Here is an 8783-nt window from a genome sequence, read left to right on the forward strand (position 1 = left end):
TTGTGACTTTTAATGATTTCATGTAAAAAAGGATGAGTCATAAATCGAATCCAGCACAAGTTCTTTTAATCGACTTCTAGGTGATTCAGTGCAAACTTTGTACGTTTTAAAGACAGCTGAGCTCACAAACACTAACACTTTATACACTGAAAAAAAAGTTGCTGGATTTGCGTAAAAAAGTTATGAAAAGCGGCTGCATGCAGTAAAATTATGTTTAGGCTTTGAAACTTATTTGGATCCTCTCTACACATATTTTTCTCAGAACATGAACATCACTTTTTCATGTTGATGAAATTTGATCAAATCATGTTGAATATGCAGATTTATCTTATGTTACCTTATCATGAAATGTATAAGTATGTATAATTGAATTGAATTGATCTAATTCTGTAAAAGAAAACAAAAACAGTCTTTAGTTTTCCACAGTTCTGTTTTGTCTTAAACAGAATCAAACACACAGAGACACACAAGTACAGAGACACACAGTTTGGAGCTGGACAGTGTGAAGATTTATTCCAGTGAAGAAGCTCTGGTCTCTGTGGACACAGAATAACACATGATGATCACATTCTGATCATCTACTCTGTTGTACATGTTTAAATACACTTAAAGTACTTATTACTACAATAATGGACCAGAACAGAATCACAAGAACATTAGAAGTGTATCTGCAGAAACAAAACTCACCATGTGCTGCTTTTCTTCCTCTAAACACAGTAACAGGGAGGGCATCTGGTATAAAGTCTCCTAGTGCCACATCACCCTGTAGAAACACAATAACTGTTTCAATAGAAGTTACATTTTGAAAAATTCTTTTAAAATAATTTTAGTTGAGTTACTTACTTTGTTCATCTGTGCTCTGTGTTTTGTTGGTTCTCAAACATCTTCCTTTTTCCTGAAACATCAGCTGTAACATTCATGAACTTCCCCACAGCTCCAGCAGAGCTCTGGACGTCACTCTGTGTTTGTAGACGACTCTGGAACAAACACATTCACATCTGATACAACTGTCACACTCTTGTAGATGGACAGTCAAATACAATTTGTTTCAAAGAGTCCTTACATTAACTGTAATTTAAAAAAAAAAAACACAAAAAAAAAAAAAAACACACACCACAAACATGTTTTAACAATGACGACATTCTAGTCCAGAGAAACATATAAAATCTTTGAAAAGTCTCACCTCCAGATCAGTTCTCATAATCCTCCTGCTCCACACTGTGTGTCTCTGCTCCTGGATCTGTCCTGTGTCCTGTTACATTTGAATTTTCCCTCCAAAGGTTTTGGGGAGGAGAATTCCAGAGGGAGGAGCCTCACCACAGATTAGAATAAAGTCATGTTTCCTCAACCTGATTAAAACATGCAGGTCTAACATCCACCACAATCAAGTGACCTTTGTAAGATTTAAACATGCTGGACAGAGAAATGTTAAAAAGTCATGTTATTGTTGTCAAATTTGTTTTTGCAATTTGAGCAACTCCTCTCAGACCGTTTTTTCAGTGTAGAACTTTGAAATTTAACTGCATAACAAATTTAACTAATTTAACAAATTAACAATTCAATAAATTCGGAATTATATGGTTCAACTCACACAGTACAATAAAAAAAAAAGAAAGAAAATTAAACCAGACAGATACATTTTTCATTGTATTATTATGTTATTCTCTATTTTGCGTTTGAACTGAAATATGTGTCTGAGGTTTGGCCAAGAGTTTCCTTCGCTTTCCTCTCGAGAATTATTCAATGCAGCTTCTTCTTGAATATCGTCCATGTCGACCTCGATCTGTGGCTCGACACCAGCATCATCCAGATCCAAGACAAACGGACGCTTCTGTACAATGACTGAACATTCTAGAGTGAAAATGCCACGTGTGCAAACCCACACAATTTACTTTTATTTCCAGCAGATAGTTGTTGGTTTTTTTCGCATAAATTTTTTTTTCCTCTATCAATTTGATTTTACTCAGTAACGAGGGCGGGTTACAGTGTAAGGAAGTTTAATACTTGGGTCAAAATGTACTCGAGTATTTAAAAAACTACTACTAAAAATGACAAATTACTCATAAAAATTACTCAGTTACAGTAATGTGAGTAAATGTAATTCGTTACATTCCGCCCTTGCAGATATTCAAACATTTATAAACGTACTGGTGGCTTTACCTGCTTGTGTAGAATAGTAATGTTGTATAGCGGAACATTCCAGGCAAAGTAATAACATCTCCACGGAGACAAGCAGGTGAACAACACTCTAGAAACACCCACTCCCTGTGAGGACTCAGAGAGGTGAAGGTTCAGATCAAAACTGCACTCTTCACTTTGTCTTAGGCTGTGTTCAGACTGCAGCCTGAAGTGACCCAAATCCAATTTTTGTCTCTATGTTCCTGTATCTGATCTTTTAATGACAGTCTGAACCACACAGATCTGATTTTTTCAAATGTGACCCAGGACACTTGGATACGTGGTCCTGAAACTGATACATATCTGATCTTTTGACATGCAACTTCAGTCTGAACGGCCAAAGTGCATTCATCCACCTACACGTTATCAACAAGACACAAACGTCACTATTCTGCGCTGAAGTTGGCGAAAATTGTTAATGAACTCCATGTCACTGAAGTGAAGCACATCACCACTCACCACTCTTGGCTCCGTCTCCACATCCACACGTTCCTTTCAACGGACGTCACTGCCACTGTCCAACAAAGCTCCACGGCCAAAAACCTCGTCCTTCTCCTTCTCAATCTCCTCCTTAAAACAAGTAAGTTGTTCATGTTCTGGCTCCGGTACAAGAGGAACTTTAAAATCTCCAGGTGCTCAATGCTGCGTCCATGTTTGGACACCTTCTGTAAATACAGAGTACCCGCCCGTTGACGTCGTCGTGTCTCCAGTGCACATGTGGGACACTTTTGGGCCATTGTTCACACTGGAGTCACATACAAGTCACATTTAATTGGAAATGTGAACGACCTCGCAAAAACATCGGATTTCACAAAAAATCCGATTTGAGCGTTAAGCCCTGCAGTCTGAACGTAGCCTATGACTTCAGTGCAGAACTCAGAACAGATAAACCCAAACATGCTGCCATGATGTCACACTTTACAATTCCATACAGACAAAAGACCATAAAAAGTCCTTCAAATAAGACATGCCTATCTCCCCATAGTGAAGCACTCACAGACTAAGGCTGCATTCACACTGCAGGGGTTAATAATCAATTAAAAATCTATTGTTTGTGAAATCTGATTTTTTTTTGTGAGGTCATTCACATTTCCAGTTAAATGTGACTTGTATGTGATCTCCAGTGTGAACATTAAACACCCTAAAAGTGTCCTGCATGAGCATTGGAGAACACACACACAGCGAGCATGCTCAGTGTTTACTAGGGATGTAACAATATCCAAATCGAGTAAAATTATCTACCAAGGAGAAAGTGGAGAAAGTGTGTTCTTCTTAAGTCAAGCAACATTCGATTTTCTTTTTTTATTTTAAGTGCAGAAAGTTGTTGTTTTTCTTATTTTAAGTGTAGCAAGATGTATTTTCATATTTTAAATACAAAAAGTCTTGTTCCACTGGCAGATCATTTGACTCGTCAAGTTAAATCGACTCAAATAAAGTCAAATGCTCTTAATTAAAGTCATTTAACTCACCTAGATATTGTTTTTTTTTCAGTTTTGACAGTTATTTTGAAACATTTCACAATAGTCAGACATACTGTGTGTACAAGGCTACGTTCAGACCAAAGTCCTGCGCCGGGTCGGGTATCCAGCACCATCCAATACACGAACGGTACGGGCAGAAAGTTATTGAAACAAGCAGGTTTTAATGTTCTGGAATTTTACGGGCGGGTATGTGGACAGGTAGTAAATTACACACAGTATGTCTGACTATTGTGAAATGTTTCAAAATAACTGTCAAAACTGAAAAAAAAAAAAAAAAAAAACAATATCTAGGTGAGTTAAAATGACTTTAATTAAAAGCATTTGATTTTATTTGAGTCGATTTAACTTGACAATTAAATGATCTACCAATGGAGAAAGTGTGTTCTTCTTAAGTCAAGCAACATTCAATTTTCTTTTTTTATTTTAAGTGCAGGAAGTTGTTGTTTTTCTTATTTTAAGTGTAGCAAGATGTATTTTCATATTTTAAATACAAAAAGTCTTGTTCCACTGGCAGATCATTTTACTCGTCAAGTGAAATTTACTCAAATCATGATAAAACTTTGTTAATTCAAGTCATCTTAACTTGACTAGATGGAGTTTTTTGCAGTGGACGGGGCAGATGACACAAGACTTATCTTCTTTCTGCTCATTTTCATTCATTTTTTTGTATGTCTTGAATGAAATATATAATAATAATAACAATTTGTCAGCTTTGTGTTTGCCTGCAATCAGTGTTGGGAAGGTGACTTTTAGAATGTAATCTCCTACAGATTACAGATTACATACCCCAAAATGTAGTTTGTAACGGAATCCATTAAATTACTTAAAGTGAGTAATGTAATCTGAATACTTTGGATTACTTGATATTGTCATGCTTTTTCACTTGTTTTGTATATTACCATTTGTCATTTAATAAATAAATAAATAAATGTATATACTGTCATGTTTTTTAACACTACATGTGTGTAACAACCACATCCTGAAAATGACTAATACTTGACCACATAAAAAATATTATTTGATAGAGAAATTAATTTTTATATGAAATCACAATTATGTCCACCTGTTGTTAGTGTCATATTGTATTAGTTTAGTCCTGGTTTAGTCCTGGTTTTAGTCCTGGTTTTAGTCCTGGTTTTAGTTCTGGTTTACTCCTGGTTTTAGTCCTGGTTTTAGTCCTGGTTTAGTCCTGGTTTTAGTCCTAGTTTTAGTCCTGGTTTAGTCCTGGTTTAGTCCTGGTTTTAGTCCTGGTTTTAGTCCTGGTTTTAGTTCTGGTTTTACTCCTGGTTTTAGTCCTGGTTTTAGTCCTGGTTTTAGTCCTGGTTTAGTCCTGGTTTTAGTCCTGGTTTTAGTCCTGGTTTTAGTCCTGGTTTTAGTCCTGGTTTTAGTTCTGGTTTTAGTCCTGGTTTAGTCCTGGTTTTACTCCTGTATTTTAGTCCTGGTTTTAGTTCTGGTTTTAGTCCTGGTTTAAGTTCTGGTTTTAGTCCTGGTTTAGTCCTGGTTTAGTTCTAGTTTTAGTCCTGGTTTAGTCCTGGTTTAGTTCTAGTTTCAGTTCTGGTTTTAGTCCTGGTTTAGCCCAAAATGTGAAAACAGGAAAATACCACCATGTAATCCATTTATTTCAACAAAGTAACTGTAATTCAATTACCACTCACTGAAACAGTAACTGTAACTGGATACAGTTACTCATAATTTGTACTCTGATTACATAACTCCAGTACATGTAATCTGTTACTCCACAACACTGCCTGCGATAAAAAAAAAAAAAAAAAAGATCAACAGTTAGACAAAACAAGTGAACACGGGCAGGGACTGGGCCTCTCTCTCTCTGCTTCTCTCGGCCTCAAATGTCTCTGATCTCTCCCAGAATCCTCCTTGTCATTTGCTCAAACCCTTTTTGGTCCATTTAATTGTCTTGCAGATAAGATTGTGTGTCTGTGTCGTGTTTAAGGCATCAGTCAGGCTCCAGTCCAGTGATCGCTCGGAGAGGAGGGGGAGGGGTGTGTGTGTGTGTGTGTGTGTGTGTGTGTGTGTGTGTGTGTGTGTGTGTGTGTGTGTGTCGTGTGTGTGTGTGCGCGTGTGTGTGTTGGGGGGTGTAGGGTTACTGCTGAACAATAGCCTGGAGTAAAGTCCTTAGTCAGCAGCTCCATCGCACTCACTTTTTGGGTTTGTTGTTTTTTTTTCCCTCCAACAGATGCAGCCGGCCAATCACGATGCGGCGTTCCGGAGGGAATCGCAACAGTAAGCAAACAGAGGAGGAGAAAGGAGAGAGAGAGAGAGAAGGAGGGAGGTGAGGGTACGAGGAGGAGGGAGCGAAAAGACAGAGAGGGAAGTCAAAAGAGAAGAGAGAGAAACAACAAGATATATTGATGGGGGAGAGAGAAAAAGGGAGAGAACAAGGGAGACGGGGAAAAGAGAAAGAGGAATGAAAGAGGGAGGGAGAGAGAAAGAAAGGAGAAAGAGAAAGAGAGAAGTCAAAGGCGCAGCAGAGCGGAGTGGGGGAGGGGAGCAGAGGAGTTCGCCTGTGCAGATGTGGACAGGGACAAAGGAATCACTGGTGTTGTAGTGAAGAGTGCACGAATCAAGACCAAGACCAGCCCAAAAACACACGGTCCAGAGACCAGGACAAGACCAAGACCTGTGAGGGTTGAGACCGAGACAAGACCAAGACTTTTAAAGGTTGAGACCAATGTTGGGCAAGTTACTTTAAAACTGTAATGCATTATTGATGACTGGTTAGTGTCATTTCAAAGTCATTTGTTACATTATAATATTACTGCATCTAAAAAAGTTACTCTCGCCTAAATAACTGCAAAAATAACTGTGCCGTATATGGACTGAACCAGGACTAAACCAGGTCTAAACCAGGTCTAAACCAGATCTAAACCAGATCTAAACTAGGACTAAAGCAGGACTAAAGCAGAACTGACCCAGGACTAAATCAGGTCTAAACCAGGTCTAAACCAGAACTGACCCAGGTCTAAACCAGGTCTAAACCAGAACTGTCCCAGGTCTAAACCAGGTCTAAACAGGCAGAGTTCTGTGCCGGTCTTTTCTCTTGTGGTCACCTGACGGTCTATGCGGGCGCATCTCCAGCGTTTCACTGCTTTTAATATCACAGTGATTTTAGCAAATTTGTATGAAGAAAAAAACACCACTTCAATCCAGATTTTAAAAGCACTGTAACGCACATTACTGACATTTGTACCGAGTCAAATATTTCTGTTTTTTCCCCCTGTAATACCACATTACTGCGTTACAGCAAAAAGCAACACATTACAGTCATTTGTTACTTTTATAACACGTGACTCCCAACACTGGTCAAGACCAGGACAAGACCGAGACCACAGCCCATAGAGACCAAATCCAAACCATCTTTGTCATTTCCTACATTTATTTGTATTTTACAGTTATTTTGGCACATATATATGAATATTTTTATAAATCTATCTCCATTTGATCTGATTAATGTTAATTTAGGCCTAAAATGTACTGCACTGTGCCCCTTTTTTGGCCCCTCATCCACAATTTGAATTTCCTTTGTCTTTAAGAGAACTTCTGCTGACACTTTATAACAAACTAAAGTGAACAAAGTGGGTAGGATTTTTAGTTTTGTCAAGTTTCTACCTGGAGTTACATTCTCTTACTGGTTTTGCAGTGAGATTTACCTCTGCACATTTACCAAACACACGTGTGACAAATACACATGCTTTTGTGCACTTTTATTAGGCAAACTTCACACACATGTTGCAGTAAGAAGTTTGTTGCCGACAGCAATAGGAATATGAAACATGATCGCACTCCTCAAGTGTCAGACCTCGAGACCAAGACAAGACCAAGACCAAGCACCTTCAAGACCGAAACAAGACAGAGTCCAAGCACCTTCAAGACCGAAACAAGACAGAGTCCAAGCACCTTCAAGACCGAAACAAGACAGAGTCCAAGCACCTTCAAGACCGAAACAAGACAGAGTCCAAGCACCTTCAAAACTGAAACAAGACAGAGTCCAAGCACCTTCAATATCAAGACTTTCAAAGGTCAAGACCAGGACAAGACCGAGATCACAGCCCATTAAGACCAAATCAAAAACATCTTTGTCATTTCCTACATTTATTTGTATTTTTTATTGATTTTGGCACATATATATGATTGTTTTTATAGATCTATCTCCATTTGATCTGATTAATGTTCATTTAGGCCTAAAATAAACCAAACTAACTGTACTGCACTTAAACTCTCTGTGCCACTTTTTGGACACTGACCCACAGTTTGAGTTTCCTTTGTCTTTAAAAGAACTTCCACTGACACTTTACAACAAACTGTGAAAAAAAAAGAAAATAAAGTGGGTAAGATTTTTAAACCTGTTTTTTCAAGTTTCTAACTGGAGGTCAGTTCATGAGCATAACGTTTTGTTCAGTGTATCACTGATGCGATGTCGTTGTTCTCCTTTAAGTTTTCACCTTTCTTCCCTTGATTGTTGTGGATCAATTCTTCATGAAGAATGTTTATTCTTTGTGTCTTGTTGGTTGAAGATTTGGTGATGGGGCAGATTTATGAATTATTTATTTATGATTTATGAAAATACACAAGACATTTACACAGATATTTTGCCATAGAAAAGCATTTACTGGAAGTGTCTTTTACTCTACATCGCGGCACTTCTGGCCGTTGTGAAAAAGCTCTATTACATGTTCAGAAAAACATTTCTGTCTACTGTCAAATGATGTGAAAGAAAGTCTAAACTACAAAGTTTTTAGAAGACACTTTCTCTACAGAGACAAAACTTAACACATCAATATGACCAAAAGACAATTGTCCCCATTTACTGTGTGCGCTGACATTTTTGCTGTGACTTATCCAACCAACTCGGTTGGTCGGCTGCACCAAACTCGCCCAAGTCTGTGTTTGGAAACCCTGATTTGATTGGACGTTCCATTGCACATTCTCGAACTGGAAGTTGGCTTTCCCTGTGCCCCGAGCACAAGAGAATGCAGCATTAGACCACGGCGGAATGTTTGGGCGTTGCCAAGGCAGGGGTGGTTTGCTGAAGTGGTTGCTATGGAGATTCTGGGACTAGGACCTTTAAAGCCTTAGACAAACTTTATTGATCCACAAGGAAATGAT

The 8783-nt window shown here is 38.3% G+C and overlaps 1 long non-coding RNA gene across 1 annotated transcript; it reads right to left on the reverse strand.

The window, feature by feature from the left end:
* Window positions 1–687: 687 nt before the first annotated feature.
* On the reverse strand, window positions 688–1338 carry LOC129409361 (uncharacterized). The gene is made up of 3 exons (XR_008632368.1): window positions 1184–1338; window positions 844–977; window positions 688–763 (listed from the first exon to the last, which is right to left on the reverse strand). It is a non-coding gene; the product is annotated as an uncharacterized LOC129409361 (long non-coding RNA).
* Window positions 1339–8783: the final 7445 nt, after the last annotated feature.

Source organism: Boleophthalmus pectinirostris, unplaced genomic scaffold (genome assembly GCF_026225935.1).
Source record: "Boleophthalmus pectinirostris isolate CB_2022bp ecotype Guang Dong unplaced genomic scaffold, ASM2622593v1 HiC_scaffold_2, whole genome shotgun sequence".
Classification (NCBI taxonomy): Eukaryota; Metazoa; Chordata; class Actinopteri; order Gobiiformes; family Gobiidae; genus Boleophthalmus; species Boleophthalmus pectinirostris.